General features: G+C 47.1%; 1 long non-coding RNA gene across 4 annotated transcripts in view; it reads left to right on the top strand.

Moving 5' to 3' along the window:
• Positions 1-15,410, top strand: part of LOC141579102 (uncharacterized) — a 39,956-nt gene extending 24,546 nt beyond the window's left edge. For 3 of the 4 annotated variants that reach the window (XR_012510156.1, XR_012510159.1, XR_012510157.1), the window contains 2 exons: positions 42-194; positions 7,138-15,410. This is a non-coding gene — a long non-coding RNA (uncharacterized LOC141579102). Of the gene's footprint in view, positions 1-41; positions 195-7,080 lie in introns of all 4 variants that reach the window. The other variant, XR_012510158.1, reaches the window with a different exon arrangement.
• The last annotated feature ends 1,146 nt before the right edge of the window (positions 15,411-16,556 follow it).

Genomic DNA, 16,556 nt, shown 5'->3' with positions numbered 1-16,556 from the left:
CCTCTGCCTCTCCTCCTGCCATCCTCCCCTTAACGCTGCAGAAGCCGGTCCTCCTCCAGCTCCGGGTGAGCCCCAGACCTGCCACGCTGTGCCTGCCTTGCCCAAGCCACGCTCCAGCTGGGACACGGTCTTTCCGGTCTCTGCAGGCTGAGACACCTGAGGCTTTAATTACTTCAAAGCCTTTCTGGAAGCAGGTGAGATAAGTGTAAACAAGTGAGTGAGTGAGTGAGTCATCCAGCCCTCCCAGCCCCTTCCTGCCTCAGTCTCACCCTCAGCCTCTCCAGTGATCAGCGACTGGTTCTCTCCTCATGTGGGCACTGTCCTGGGGCCAGGGCCTTTCAAGGCTCCTCCGCTGCCCACCGCCACCTACATCATCTTCCTCCTCAACACACCCCCATGGTTGACGGACCAAATCTCACCCGCAAAGCACTTTCCATGGATTAGTTCACTGAATCCTCACAACCTCATGAGGTAGGTTCTATTATGTCCTTTTTACAGATGACAAAAGCAAGGCCTAGAGATGTTAAATAACATACCCTAAGTTACACAGGTTGATGGTGGACCTAGGTTCAAATTCCAGCATTCTGACACCAGATCGGTGCTTTTAAGCACCACCTATACTCTATCCCTCTCTCCTCTTTCTCCCTTTTAGAACTCCCAACTGTCCACACACACACTCACTCACACACGTGACACTGCATTTGCCCTGTAGCTCTGCCTCTGCCCCTCCTCCAATCACGAACGCTTCTCACGCACCTTGCAAAGTTCAGTTCATACCATACATAATCTCCTTCTTCTCCAAGATCAGGGGAGGAGAGTGCCTCTTAGCTGTGGGATGTATGTGTGTTGGGAAAAGGGGCAGAATAATTGAGATGACTTCTTTTTTGTTATTATTCAAGTATAGTTGGTTTACAATATTGTGTTAGTTTCAGGTGTATGGCATAGTGATTCAGTATTTTTGCAGATTATACTCCACTATAGGTTATTACAAGATAATGGGTGTAATTAATTCCCTGTGCTATACAGTGCGTCCTTGTTGCTTATCTATTTTATGTATAACAGTTTGTATCTGTTAATCCCATACCCCTAATTTGGCCCTCCCCGCCTCCCTCTCCCCTTTGAGGTGACTTCTTGGTGAGATTTCTGCTCTGGATATCCCAGTTGTGGAAGGATCATGAGGGGACTAAGAGGGGAAGGCTGGGACATGGGGGAGGTTGCAAAAATGACCCAGTGGTCCATTTCTTTCCATCCAACCGTGACCAGAGCCTCAGCCTCAAATTTAGGGAAAGGAGCAAGGAAAGAGAGTGTTTAGTGGGGCAGACAGGGTTGAGAGAACATCTCATCCCTGCCCACAGCTGGTGGTTTGGCGGGGCAGCATGGCGGGAGGATAGGAGAAGGGCAAAAACACAGGCTCTGGAATCAGACAGGCCTAAGTATGAACCTCACTGCTTTGTGGCCTTGGACAAGTTACTTGACCTTCAGACCCTCAGTGGTTTAATCTGTAAAATGAGGTAATAAACAGCAGCTGGTTCTAGATGTTAAAAGTAGTCAACTCCATTTTGCAACTGTCATAGTAATAGTTAATGCAGGAAAGAATCATCAATCATCAATGGACGCTTAAACTACTGGGCAATTTATGGGGGAAAAGGATAGTCTCATAGTATCTCCCCACATTTATTAATTTCAATGGGAAAAAAGTAACCTTCATAAGTGATAGATCTGACAGAGACCAGATTAACCAAGCGATCAAAGTTAACATCACCAACAATTGGACCAAATGACACCCTGTGCCTCCTGATGGATGAACCAAGGAGGACACAGAGTCACTCATGGTTAGATTCCCTATCTAAATGCACAAAGCGAATCTAACCATGAGAAAACTATCAGACATCCAAACTCTTCCAAAAAGTCAATATTATAAAAAGAAAACAAATGAGAAAAACTTATAGATTAAAGAAGACTAAAGAGGCATGACAACTAGCCACAATCTGTAACTCTGGACTGGATCTTGCATCAGAAAAAAAAAATGCTATAACAAGACAATATGGGGCAAAGGGCAGAATTTGAATATGGACATATTAGATAATTCTGTGTATTAATGACATTTCCTTAATTTGGTAGTTATTCTAAGGTTATGTAAGAAAATATTCTTGTTCTTAAGAGAGATGTGCCACTGAAGTATTTAGGGATATGACATTTGAAACTTATCCTCAAATATTTCAGAAAAAAATAATACTAAAATAATTACATCTGTGTGTGTGTGTAAGAGAGAGGGACAATGAAACTAATGTAGCAATACTAGTTTTCAGTGAATCTTGGTAAAGGTCATTTGGGAGTTTATTATAGTGTTTTTTAACTTTTCTGTAGGCTTAAGCTTTTTCAAAATAAAAAAGTAATTAAAAGAGAGTTACTGAATTAACACAACCTGGCGCTGATTTAGACCTTGTTGGATGCTAGTTCATACCTTTGTGGGACAGTGGGTCCCAAAGACAGCATAACCGCTGGCTCGCAGTGAAACCCGAGGTCCTCCCCCATCATCTGTCTTCACTGAAATCCCAAAGCTTCCACTTTTGTATCCACTCTCAGAATCTTCCTGGCCAGAGCTGAGAAGTGGGAATAGGAGGAGATGGCCGAAGGGTATGGGGAAGACAGTCCTTCCTCTTTCCTCACCCCTAAGAATTGTACCTTTTGAGAGTCTGGACAGATTTGTCCGCATGTATTAAGTGGTTGGTGTTGAGCGATTTGCAAACAGAAAAGGCACTGATTGAGAAGCAGGAATGCCCCTCTGGCTCACCCTCCTGCCTCTTGGTGATGCCTGCGCCCCCGAGTACCAGGAAGGTGTTACACACACCGGCTGAGGCATCAGTCAGCCCTGGGAAAGCCAGCCTGAGTGTCAACACTCTGGCAGGGAGAAGTGATAAAATGCATATTTAAAGATGTCTGAACAGACTTGTTTGAGAGACAACTGGAGTTGTGAAGTAATCCGGATGTCTCCCCATGTCTCAGTTTTGAAGGCAGGGTTTGCCTGCAGGCCTCTGACCTTTAATGTCTTTCTATTATTGTTAGCATTTAACAAAACTTTGCTTAAGACTTGGGGATGACAGAAATCAACACAGAGAGGCACTTATAATTGCTGCTAGAAGGGGTATTCACTCTTAAGGCCCTCCATGGGACGGAAGTCAGCTCAACCTGGGATTCTCCAGGCCTAATGCCTGGGCCAGTGATTCCGCACCAGGTACGAACGTTTCCTCCATAGACTGACCTCCTCTCGCCCCAGTGGCCCCTATGAGCCAAGGTCTGCAGTCCTGTCGGCAGTACTAACCCATAGGGAGAGTTACAGGCTCTTGCTCAGAGCCCAGCTTCCAGAATCCTCTTCCAGAATGTAAGCAAGGGTCCAAGAGCCAGGAGGCTGAGCCCAGGCAGAATGAGTTACAACAGGAGGCTGAATTTCCAGGAAAACATAAAGGAGGCCAAAGGGCTGTTGGCAGAATGATTCAGATCTGCAAAGATAGGGCTCTGAGGGAGCGCTGATCAGGAAGACAAAAGAGGACTGTCTTCTCTGCCAGTACTGCCCTCTTTCTCACCCAGCTTCCCTGCTGGTTTATCTGCCACACCCCTGGTGCCTGAAAGGGGTCACACTGCAGACCATGCACAGTGGACCCTCCCAACCAGCTCTGTTCTTTAAAGGATCCCCCTCCCTTCCATGTGGGCACTGAGAGGCTGCCATCACATAACCCTTGCTCTCCTGGTTACAGTGATCAGCCAAAGGGAGGGAGTGTGACTCAAACTGGGTCATCAGCTCCTTAACTGAAATTTTGTATACTGGTAACAGGAGACAGAAGGCCTTTATTTTCTCTGGAATCATATAAGTCTAGAGTTGTCAGTCTTTCCCATATCCCACATAGAGGTCCAATAAGAGGGAACGAGGCCAACACAGAGAGGGGTAGAGCCCCAGTGACATTGTTGGTGTTTCTGGATCCCGTTGTTCCTGAAGTCCTTTCCAGTCTGTTCATGTCTGTTACATGAACTAATCCATTGCTGCTTCTCTTCTTGAGCTACTTAGAGATGGACTTCTGTCTCTTCTTTAAAGAAAAAAAATTCCTGATTAATACACTGTGTGAAACCTCTTGTCCTCCAGGCTAAGCAGAATCTCTCTCTCTCTCTCTTCCTCTCGCTCTCCCTATCCCCCATATTTTAACTAGATGCAGAGATTACAATCCAATGGCTGAAACTGAAAAGTTGTGTAGATTCAGGACTGGAGTAAACATTTGGTTGAAGATTCATTGATGGAAACAAAAAAGAAAACTGTTCTGTTAAGAAAAATAGAGGCAAGAAAAGGAACCAGATGGGCAGATTGAGAGACACATGATTTTTTAAATTCCTGAGTCCTATTGTGCTTCCCACCTTTCCTTTCTGTGATACTCTCTGAATTCCTACAGTATCCTCTGTCTTAGCCTTTTCTGGGGTATAAGTGACAGAAACCTACCCAGGCTAATGTAGGCAAAAAGGGTAGTTATTCTAAGGCTAGGTGTCTCCTGGAACCCTGGAACAAGTGTCACACCTGGGCCCCAGGAGGGCCTAGAAGCCAGGCCTAGAAGCCTTCTCTCTCTGGGTTCATTCAGTTCTCTCTGTACACGAAGCTGAGCATGTCTGCTTCATGGCCTCGGAGTGTACACCTTCAGTCAGATGTCCTGTTCACTCTCTGGCCCTGTCCAAATCAGGGGAAAGGCTCTAGCAGGCTCAGTCTGGGTCAGTATCTGCTCTGCTTTAATCAGCCATGTCTGGTGGAGTGGGGGGCACACTGTACCCCAGCTTCTGCAGTCCACCTCCGGGGAAGGCTCAAAGAGGAGTCCTCTACTAGCCAGGTTATATCAAGCTACTCTGAGCAGGTTTCCATTCACTGCCATCAAACAGAGTTGACTAAAACAGCTGCCCATAGTCTTGGGTGCCTGTTTGCCCCTCACCTCTCTATCAGAAGGTGTGTGGCTCGAGGGCATGTCCAGCTGGATCAGAGGCCAGTTCTTCCTCAGTGAGTATGGAGAAAAGTCTTCCTCGATGGCTTTCCTGTGAGCAACTAGCATTCATGGTGGTAGCAGCTGACAGTCTCCCCCTCCCGCTACCCACAGCCACCACTGAAGGAGAACTGGCCAGTGACATATCGTGTATCCTTCGTAGGATGGCTAAGACTCCTACAGAGCATTCCATAAGCAGACTCCCCCCTGGCATGCACATGACTGTTGATCATAACTTGCCCTTTCAGGAAGGACGAGTACCAATATTTTACCATCTCTGGACAATCCTGGAACCATACAGACTTAGCACTGAATGGAGAATTTTGGAAATTGAACATGATTGTATAGATTTCACTGGGGGTGGTAGGTAGGGCTGCAGAGGCTGAGACAGGTCAGCATGAATCTTGGGCACTTCTCCCGCCACTGCACTTAGGACTCTAAAGATATCAGTTCCACCCAGAGGCCAGAGTTTTCTTTCCTGAGCACCTAGTCTGCTTGGTGGACCCCTTGTAGTATGTCTTTAACTCTCCCTCTGCCCTAATTACTTGGCAACAGGTAGCCCTGGATGGAGGGCGGGGATGGGGGGCACCTCATGGAGCACAGGCAGATTGAAGGCTCAAAGTGGGAAGAATAGCAGGATGTTTCCCATTCAGTGCTGCTATTCTCAGATGAAAATATGACTGGCTTGTGTTAAAGCAGAAGCACATAATTACAGCCTAACATAATCCAAAGGGATCATTCAGAATTTAGAATAAAATATAAACAAATGCAAACACTCAGGCATGTCTGGCTACCTCCCTCCCCCACACATCCAGCATTGCCCTGCTTCCCATCACTTTCTAATCTAAGTCTGATTTTTCTCCTTCAACTTGAGTAGAAAACACTTTCCTAAACAGCCGGAGCATATCTCGGCTTGTTGAAGGCCCAGCCTCCTGTTTGCCTTTAGGCCCCTGTGGGCAACTTCCATTGAGCTTTTAGGCTTCATGCTGGCAGGAGACACGTGACTGCCTCAGTGCTTCTGTTGGCAGAGGATGTGTTCCAACAACACACCTTGTCAGTAATAAAAGCACCAGAGAAACAACCTAAGTGGCCTAGGGAGGAATGCACTAGAGAGGGGTGGGGGAGACATTGAAGTACAAACATATCATTAACCACTAAAACAATGACACACTACCAAGCAGGAAACTATAGGGACTTGGGGGAAGAAGAAAGGGAAGGTTAGGTGAGGCAGGACCTCAGCCAGGTGATCAGAATTATCATCATTGTGATGAGTCATGTTGATTACATGTCCCCCCACATGGTGGGATGAGAAGGGTGCTTCACCGGTACCATCTTCTTCCCATAACCCATAACCCCAGTCTAACCATGAGAAAACCACCAGCCGAACCCGAATTGAGAGACATTCTACAAAATACCTGGCCAGGACTCCTCCAAACAGTTAAGGGCATTAAGAACTCCAGGAAATCATGAGAAGCTCTCACAGACCAGAAGAGACTAAGAAGATATGATGACTAAATTTAATGTGGTATCCTGGATGGAATCCTGGAACAGAAAAGGGACATTAGTGGAAAATCTAATGAAACTGAATGCAGGGGAGTTCAGTTAGTAGTAATATACCAGTATTGTTTGCTTAGTTGGGACAAATGCACCACAGACATGTAAGACATTACCAATAGGGGGCGCTGTGTGATGAGGGTATATGGGGACTCTGTACTACCTTTGCAACTTCTCTGTAAATTTAAGACTATTCTGGAATTTTTAAAAAAATTTTTTTTAAGGTAATGCAGGGATTGTGCAGGGAGGGCAGGAAGGTCTGGCTTTCTGGTTGGAAGGAGAGGGAAGGTTTGGGAGGAAGATGTCCTAGGAAATCTGAAGTAACACCAGAGAGGCTGCAGGTCTTGAATGAAACAGGCATCCCTGCCCCAGCATCCCAGAGGAGGTGGCTTCCTACAAATAAGGTTAGCAACGCTTTTCCCTCACCTGTGGATGGCAGAGAGAGACCTAGAGTTGAATTTCTCCAACTCCAAGGTGCACACTAATCACTCAGGGAAATCTTGTTAAAATGCAGATTCTGACTCAGCAGGCTGGGTGGAGCTGAGCTTCTGCTGTTCTAACTGGCTCCCAGGTGATGCTGATGCTGCTGGTCCGAGGGCCACACTCGGAGTTGCAAGAGGCTGGAGAAATGGGCATCACAGTTCACCTGGGAAGAAGAGAAGAGATGCTGAAAGGGAGACTGCAACCTGAAGACAGGATTCCCAACCTCACCAGGACCTAAGTAGAGGGGCAAGCTCACTGGAATGGTCCAGTGAGAAAAGCAGAGCATGGGCTCTGTGGTCCCAGGAAGAATGTCTGGTTCTGATCACCCACAAACTGCCACCCTGGGCTGTGCCTTAGCCCCCTGCCTCATGTCCCCATCTGCTCAATGGGCATTGTGACTCCCAGTGTCTATGTCTCAAGGTTGTTCTGGGGATTGAATGTGAGGGTCTCGGCACACAGCGAAACTACTTTTTGAAATGACTGAGGCTCCTGTCAAGAGTTTCAGATGACTTACAAAGATTGTGTTTCCCTGTTTTTTATTATCATGGCTGTACTCTTATGAAACCATTTTTGCTTTATTTATTCAATCATTCAGTCATTCAACAGTTATATGTTAAAAGCCCACCATGTGCTTCTAAAGAATTTGTTTCCTGAATTCTCCTGTCTCATGGGATCCAGATTCACAGAAGGTTAGAGCTGAAGAGAAGAAAAAGGCCAGCTGGATCTTGGCTCCACTTGCCAAGTCCAGAGTCTCCATTTGTCTTTCTCCACCCAATATGCTCCCTCCCTCTGACCTCCCTCTCCAGCTGGATCTGCAGGAGAGAAAACTGGCCAAAACTTCAGCCATATCCTGATTGTCCTCCCAGGGACAGGGGCTATGGAATTCCTGCTCATCCTTAAACTTACTTATACAAACACATTTATAGGCACAGTCACAGGAGTTTTGAAATCAAATCAAGGTGGTTTCTTCCCAACAGATAAAAGGAAAAGAGAAAGAAATCAATGCTGTTGTCTTCTGTTGGGTCACGGACCCTTTAGGAATCTGATAACAATACATGATGCCATCACTATTCAAAAAAAAAAAAAAAACCACACTTAAGCATACCTGTGCCCCCAGCTGCAGGGGATTCTGGACACTGGGTTAAGAATGCCAGGTCTAGAGGCTCCTTTAAGCTTAGGGATACGGAGAAAATACAGCCAGACAACAGGTTAAGGTGGTGAGTACGATGAAGATCCCTAGTTTTCAGTGTTATCACACTGTTCTTATACCCTCAAGTCCCCAGCTCCATCAGTGGCCACTCACAGCCACCCTTTACAGCATCCTGCATGTCAGGTGCAGACTTGCCCAGCCAGGGCCTCCCTGTCAGCTGCTTCTCCTAGGACCGTCGGGCATCTCAGTGCATTATGCCATTGGTATGGAAACCCTGAACCACTTCTTTCTGGTCTGTGGCTGATTTCACTCTGAGTGGCCAGGGCTCCCACAAGTGTCCTCCAACATTATTCTCAGTCTTCCTCCTCTTAAGCTTAGGCTAGCACAAAAAATAACGCACCTTTTTCCCCAGCACAGAAGTCCACAGACCTTTACTCAGAACCCAGAGGGAGTGGAAGGAAATACACAAGAAGATCCAAAAGCATAAAAATGGTTCACCATCTCCAGGACATCTCCTTGACCCTGGATCCTGGACACAAGCTGGTGGCCCCAGGTCTTGGTTTCTGCCCTCCTATCTCCTTATCCCTGTCTCAAGGACTGCCTTTCATAAATGATCCCTTTACTGCCTTTTTTCTCAGGCTCCCTCTCACTCTTCCCTCTGTCACTGTCTTCCTCGGGGGCTGTGTATGAGGAAGATGCAACTGCCCCCAGGAACAGAGAAGAAAATGCTAGTTTTCTACCAATATCTGCTCTTCTTTCTTTTCTTTCTTTCTCTCTTTTTCTTTCTTTCTTCCTTCCTTTCTTTTTTGGTTTGAAAAACAACTTTTAATTTATTAAGTTTTTAACGCTTAGGCTTTTTTTTTTTTTTTGCATCCAGTTTGGGGAGGGGGTTTCTCAGCCCCTTTGAAACCTACCCTAGACTCTCTATCTTTTTTTTAATTGAAGTATAGTTGACTTACAATGTTGTATTAGTTTCTGGTGTACAACATAGTGATACATATGGATATATTCTTTTTCATGTTCTTTTTTCAGTATAGGTTATTACAAGCAGTTGAATATAGTTCCCTGTGCTATACAGTAGGACATTGTTGTTTATCTATTTTATATATAGCAGTTTGTATCTGATAATCCCAAACTCCTAATTTACTCCTCCTGACTTTCCCCTTTGGCAACCACAAGTTTGTTTTCTATGTCTATGAGGCTGTTTCTGTTTTGTGAATAAGTTCATTTGTCTCATTTTTAGATTCTGCATATAAGTGATATCATATGATATTTGTCTTTCTCTTTCTGACTTACTTCACTTAGTATGATAATCTCTAAGTCCATCCATGATCCTGCAAATGGCATTATTTCATTCCTTTTTATGGCTGAGTAGTATTCCATTATGTATATATACCACATCTTCTTTATCCAGTCATCTGTCAATGGACATTTAGGTTGCTTCCATGTCTTGGCTATTGTAAATAGTGCTGCTATGAACATTGAGGGGCATGTATCTTTTCAAATTAGAGTTTCCTCCAGACATATGCCCAGGAGTGGGATTGCTGGATCATATGTTAACTCTATTTGTAGTTTTTTAAGTAATCTCCATGCACATATGCCCAGGAGTGGGATTGCTGGATCATATGTTAACTCTATTTGTAGTTTTTTAAGTAATCTCCACGCTGTTTTCCATAGTGGCTGCCCCAAACTACATTCCCACCAATAGTGCAGGAGGATTCCCTTTTTTCCTCATCCTTTCCAGAATTTATCATTTGTGGATTTTTTAACAATGGCCATTCTGACTGGTGTGAGATGATACCTCATTGTAGTTTTGATTTGCATTTCTCTGATAATTAGTGATGTTGAGCATCTTTTCACGTACCTATTGGCGGTCTGTATGTCTTAATTGGAGAAATGTCTGTTTAGGTCTTCTGCCCATTTTTGGACTGGGTTGTTTTTTGTTGTTGTTGTTAATGAGTTGTATGAGCTGTTTATATATTCTGAAAGTTAAGCCCTTGTCAGTCGTATTGTTTGCAAATATTTTCTCCCAGTCTGTAGATTGTCTTCATTTTGTTACGATTTCCTTTGCTATGCCAAAGCTTGTAAGTTTAATTAGATCCTATTTGTTTATTTTTGCTTTTATTTCTATTGTTGTGGTAAACTGACCCAGGAAAACATTGCTACAATTTATGTCAGAGAATGTTTTGCCTGTGTTCTCTACTAGGAGATTTATGGTGTTCTGTCTTAAGCCTTTAAGCCATTTTGAGTTTATTTTTGTATATAGTGTGAGGGAGTGTTTCAACTTCGTTGATTTACATGCGGCTATCCAGCTTTCCCAGCCCCACTTGCTGAAGAAACTGTCTTTTCTCCATTGTATATACTTGCCTCCTCTATTGAAGATTACTTGACCACAGGTGTGTGGGTTTCCCCTTCTTTTTTTAGCATACCTGAGTTTTAGCTGGCATGTGATCACACACCTGAAGATTATACTTCCCAGCATCCTTGATGCTTAGGTGAATTCTGACTGATGGCTATGAAGAGCTCAGCTGTAGGCCACTTCTAAGTTATGAACTTGAAAGAAATGTGTATGTGTGCCTCTTGCCCTTTCCTTCTTCCCACTGACAGGAAGGCAGACATGATGGCAGGAGCCCAAGCAGCCAATTTGAGCCCATTGATGGCAGCCACCATGGGCCTCTAACAGTGACTGATACATAGTAGGCACTCAATAAAGAAATTTTTGGAGGGACAACTCATTTAATCTTCACAACAACCCTATAAGGTAGAATTACTATGTCATTATTAACATCCCAACTTCACAAGTGAGGAAACAGACACAGAGAGGTTGAGTGAGGTCACAAAAAGTAGGATTTGACTGCAGGCAATCTGGTTCCAGAATCTGCTCTCAATTGTGACAGAATATAGGCTGTTATGTGAAAAAGAATAGACATCTATCCCATTTAGCCTCTGTATCTGGGGCCTCTTTGTTATAGTAGCTTAGATATTCCTTAATATATCCTCTGTGCCACCCATTCCTTGTTGCCTAAGTCCCAAGTATGAGCTCTTCGAAGGCCAGTTGTCCAGGAGGCAGATTCCTAGGAGGCAGCTAAGGGCGGCTTTCTAGGGGCTGAAGACTTTGAACTGAGTCCCTTCCTTTTCACTCCAGGCCACGTACTATTAAAAATCAGCCAAGTCCTACTTGGGTCACCAGCTCCTGATGCACCCACATGTACTCACAAACCCTCCCTTTCCTCCAGTTTATCATCTCAAAGACATGGGCACATATACAATGAGGACCTTGATAAGGACACAGCCCCTCAACCCTCCCCAAAGTCTGTTTAAATCAACCAACATTTCAACAGTTTTGCAGTTTACAGTTTACAAGTTACCACCACAGAATCTAGGCATGGAAAGATGTCCAGGATCTATTATTGAATGAAAAAAAAAGTTTCAGAACAGGATGCTTGTTCTGCTCTTATTTCTACACACATATGCACACATCTATATGTTTGTGAAAATGCACCCTCCCCTCTCAGAAACAGTGGCAACTCATGACCACTCTAGAATAGAGCAGGTCTGAGTGTCACCCCTATTTCACAGATGAAGAAACTGTGGCTTTAAACAGGTCAAGACCCAGACCACAAGGCTAGTATGAGTGAATCCCCTGCCCCACACCTCAAAACTCTCAAAAGTCTTTCCATTAGGCCTGCTTCCTGTCATTCTAAGTCAATGTCATTCTAGGTTATTGTCCCCATAGTCCATCCGGCTCACTACTCCCTACCCCATCCTCAGCCTCTGCCCTAGAAGGAAACCAGAGATAAGCAGTTTCTGGGGGAGCTTTTCCAGTAGGACCTCACTGCCTGCCTATGATAACAACATCCAGGGCTGTAAGTCTCACCCAGTGATAAAGGAATCCAAATTACCTGGAGACCATGATAAAAATGTACCAGCAGGGGGAGGGTATAGCTCAAGTGGTAGAGCACATGCCTAGCAAGCATGAGGTCCTGGGTTCAATCCTCAGTACCTCCTCTAAAAACAAATAAATCTAATTACCATGCTCCCCCCCAAAAAAAAATGTACCAGCAGAGGCCCCTCCCAGCACCTGACTCCTGATCAGACTCAGCATCCTGTGTATGTGTTTTTAATAAGTTTTCCCTGACTCTCCAACCCCCTACCCCTGACAGGTGAACTCAACCCACAGCCACTCTGTTAATATCAAAAACTGACACTAGTTAAGCCCCTATTTGTGAAGGGTAAGGGCATGGCTGTTCTCCCCTTTGTTTTCCCACAGAGATCAGTTACATGTCTTTGATGGGAGAGGTGGGTTGGGAAGAAAATGTGGAAGCAGGGTGGAGACCTTGGGTCACTGCAAGTGAGATGCCCTCAGGTGCCCACAAGGAGGATAAATCTCCAAAGAAGGGGAGTTGTCCCCCCAAATTTATTAACTCCTTACACCTAGCACTGAAGTTCTTGAATAATAAGCAGCATTTGTACTGAAATGTGCCTTTTACAAAGCATCTTTGGGGAACATTAGCTTCATCTGGCCCTCAGAGGCAGGGATTACTATCCCCAGATCTCAGATGGGGAAGCTGAGGCTCAGAGAGTCCCACCAAAGTCCCACAGCTAGGAAGTTACAGGCTTAAACCCAGGATGTCTGATCCGTAATGGCAGGTGTGATTGCCTCAGCTGTAAGCCATTCTGGATGGGCAGGGGAGCGGTTCTACACTTCTCACAGACTGGTGCCCATAAGAATCCAGGAAGGGGTTAAATGGGAGGGAGCTGCTACACCAAATGGAAGATTCTCAGGCCAGGTTCCCAGGGATTCCATTTTAATGGCTCTGGAGTGCAGCCCTGAAACCTGCATTTTTCTCAAGCTCAGATTGGCACACAGCCAGGCACATCAGACATGGCTCCCCTGCTGCCTTCTCCTCCTAGATCTGAGGAGAAAGGGACATGAAGTGTCCTGGCTCAAAGTGTAGTGACTCCAAGGACCCCAAGATGTCCATGCTGGTGAGAGGAGGAAGCACCATGTACCCTCATGGAAAACTACTGAAGACCCCAAGAGAGAAAGGATGGATAAGAATGGAAAAGGGCAGAAGCCCCCCTCTACCACTTTCCCCCATCTAAGGCCTAGGTTTGAGTCTCACTTTCCTGAGCTATTTAGAGTAACTGGAAATTCCCAGTACTTGTGGCTTACTCTGATCTGTGTCCAGGTAGGATGCCTGCTCTTTGGATATGGCAGGTGGGTGGGAGGGGCCTGGATCAGAGCTCTGGGAGACCTATACACAATCACAGAGCATCACCTCAATGAGTGGTTGTCACAAGATCTCATGTTACATGGGGACCTTCAAAGCCCTACACCTCTCCTTCTGTCGCATACACACACACACTGCCCTCCCTCTCTCTTCTCTAAGGACAGTGCCAAAATCCCACAAAGACCCACAGTGACCTTTATGGACTGCCTCATCCCACACCTGGCCATGGTTCCTGCTTACTCTGACCCTTGCTTCTCCTAGTTGTCCAGGGCTGGACAATGTCCTGCAATGGGGTGGGAACAGATATCAGGAGCAGGGCTCTGGTGAGTGTGGCTGTGCCAAGGTCAAGGGTTCAGTGTCACTAGGTGATGGTGGCAGCTTGGGTCAGCAGAAGGAAGTATTTGGCATATCAGGGTGTCAGTGTGTATCAAGCATGTGAGGGACCTGGGGGTTCTCTGCCAGGGAGTGGCTGGCTATAAACATGGAAATTCAGGGGCCTTGGCTCTTCTAGCAGTGCCAGACAGCACTGTCACCACCTCTCACCGCTTTCTATATAGTCTCTGAAAGGACTGACCTGTTGGCACTCACCTTCCCTGTGACCTTTCCATCTGTCGAGTACTACCTAAGGAACACAGCCTGCCCTGTCAGCCTTGATGATCATACTGTAGAAGAAGAAATTCATTATTTGCCAGACATCAGTTGGAGGGCAGCTGGCTCAGCAGCAGAAATGAACAAGCACAGAACTAGTGGAAGGGGTGGAACTCAGCAACACTGAGTCATTTCTTCCCTGTGCAAACCCGGGAAGACCGGAGAAGCCTCTTTTGCCCTTTTGGGAGAGGGACCTTCTCCCTTGAGGCAGAGGGATGGCTAAGATGACCGCCAGTATATCATACCAGGATTAGAGAAGCCAATCCTGCTGCTTGACTGAATTTTGCAGTCCTTGGAGTGGCAGTGTGCAGCAGTACCGAACTATGGACAGCAGAGGGAGCGCTTGCCTAACCTTTCCGCGCTGAGGCGGTTGCACGGACCCTAAATTTGTGAGCAGGGGGTTGGGGGTGGGGGGCGGTTCTGGTAATTTGCTTCTGAAGTCCGGGTGGCTGCAGGGGAGGGCAAGGCTGGAGTAGGAATAGAGGTGACTCGGGGCTCATAACTTCCCCTTTAGGCACTCACTGCGAAGAGGAAGTGGCCTCTAGCGATGCCCCAAGGGGGACCGTTTTTATGCGCCCCCTCCCCCACCAGCAGAGACATGGCTTGCCCCTTTCTCAACCCCGCTCATGTCCGATTCCTGAAAGAGCGTTCCGGGCATCTGCGGGTTCCAAGGGGGTGTCCCCCAGCCGCATCCCTGGTCTTCCTTGCCGTGGCCCTCTCCTAATGGTTCAGTGCCAGGAAGTGGAGGTGAAGCGTGCTCATGTAAAGGCTTGTGGTGTGAGAGTGGGACCGCGTCCGGGCTGGCTTGGGGGCTCCATGTGCGGTAGAGGGAAAGGGGTGACTGTAGGACCCGTGCTTCTGTTGCGCGTCTCCATAACTGCCGCTAGGTGGCGCTCGAAGCCCGCATCTCAGAGAAGAGCAGGGGTTTTTTTTGAAGAGTCCGGCTTAAGCGGAGGGAATTTGACTTAAGATCCGGGGAGCTATGCAGGAAGGAGGCAGTTGCGACTAACGATCCTCCTCACTGAAACAGAGGGACGGTCGTGGTATTTGGGGCCTACGGAGCAGCCATGGGTCCCAGTAAGCTCGGAAAGGGCGAGGAGAAGAGGGGGCCAAAGGCATGGCACATGTTGTCAGGGACAGAGGATAGATCCCTTCCCGGGGAGCTAGAGAAGGGTCGAGGATCTTTTAATCTGAAGGTAAAACCACGGAATTTATAGGTTCTGTTTTGAGGCCACTGGGAGAAGAATTCGGGGTCTTGGAATTTAAATACGGCCTGGGAGTAAAAAAAAATCCAAGAGCGTGTTCATGTCTTTCCATCTATTTGTTCTTTTCCCAGGATTTGCGTGTTTGTGTATCAATCACCTCCTGCTCTGGGCCTTCCATACTCCACCCCTTGTGACGGCGGGGCGGAGGGACGGAGGACTGACGAGGAACACGTCTCTGAATCTTTGGCCTCTTCCTTCAGATACCTTCAGCGGCTTCTCCTGACTCTTAGAAATCTGCCCCAATCTTCGAGAAGCCGCCCCCCAGCCTCCTCAGAGTTTAGGACGAAGGGGGGGGGGGGTTAAATGCATCTGACTCAGCAGCATTCCCAGGTTCAGAATTTGTCTCTCCAAGACACCCCGGCATCACGTGCCCTTCTCTGCTTGAGGCCTTCCCTAAAGCGATCCATCGGGCCCCAGTTTGGCTTCTCTCCAAGGCCTGGAAATTCCTGAGACTCTGAAATCCCGAACTTGTGGTGTCTTCCCTTGGCACCATAAGCATATCCCGGGGCTTCACCCACAGGTCTCATTCCCTCCCCGAGCTCAATTGGGAGCCTGTGTAAAGGGAAGGGTAAGCCTGAAGAGGCCAAGGGCACGCGCTGCCAGCAGCGCAAGTGTTAATCCCATGGGGCCGTCTAGGAAACCGAGATCCCTGAGGGACGCTAGAAACTGTCCCCGCGGAGAGCTGAACGCTGTCTGACCTGGCGGATTGGAACTCCTAGGTGAAACCCAGAACCACAGGTTTCCTCCTCTAAATTAAAGGGTAGCAGGGAGAGGTTGGTTCTAGTTAAGGGGAGATAGAAATCTGGAATCAGAGACTGAAGGGACCGCGACTGGGACCTGGAGAGGTGGTGCTTCCCCTGCCCTCCAGGCCTACTGGCCTAGTTCCAGAGGCCTTAGCAGCTTCCTCAGAGGTTGCCAAGCTCCTGGGAAGGGATAGGTGGGCTTGAAAGGATGCTGGATCCCCCTTAGGCCTGCAGTGTCCCCTCAAGTCCCCAGGCCTTCACTCCCCGTCCCCACCAGCACCAGTGTGGCATGGGCTCCAAGCCCAGCGTGCTAGGATGCAGGCAGGAGAGCATGGGTCTGCCAAGTAGGTGGCCCGGGACAAAACGAATCCAGGGTTCTGGGAGAAATTGGGCGAAGCGGAGAACTGGTTATTCACTGCCCCAAGATGCTCCACCCTTTTCCAAGCTTTGGCACCACTCACTGCCTG

Source organism: Camelus bactrianus, chromosome 11, assembly GCF_048773025.1.
Source record: "Camelus bactrianus isolate YW-2024 breed Bactrian camel chromosome 11, ASM4877302v1, whole genome shotgun sequence".
Taxonomy (NCBI): Eukaryota; Metazoa; Chordata; class Mammalia; order Artiodactyla; family Camelidae; genus Camelus; species Camelus bactrianus.
The sequence above is the reverse complement of the archived record's forward strand: the minus strand, read 5'-3'. Positions and strand labels throughout refer to the sequence as shown.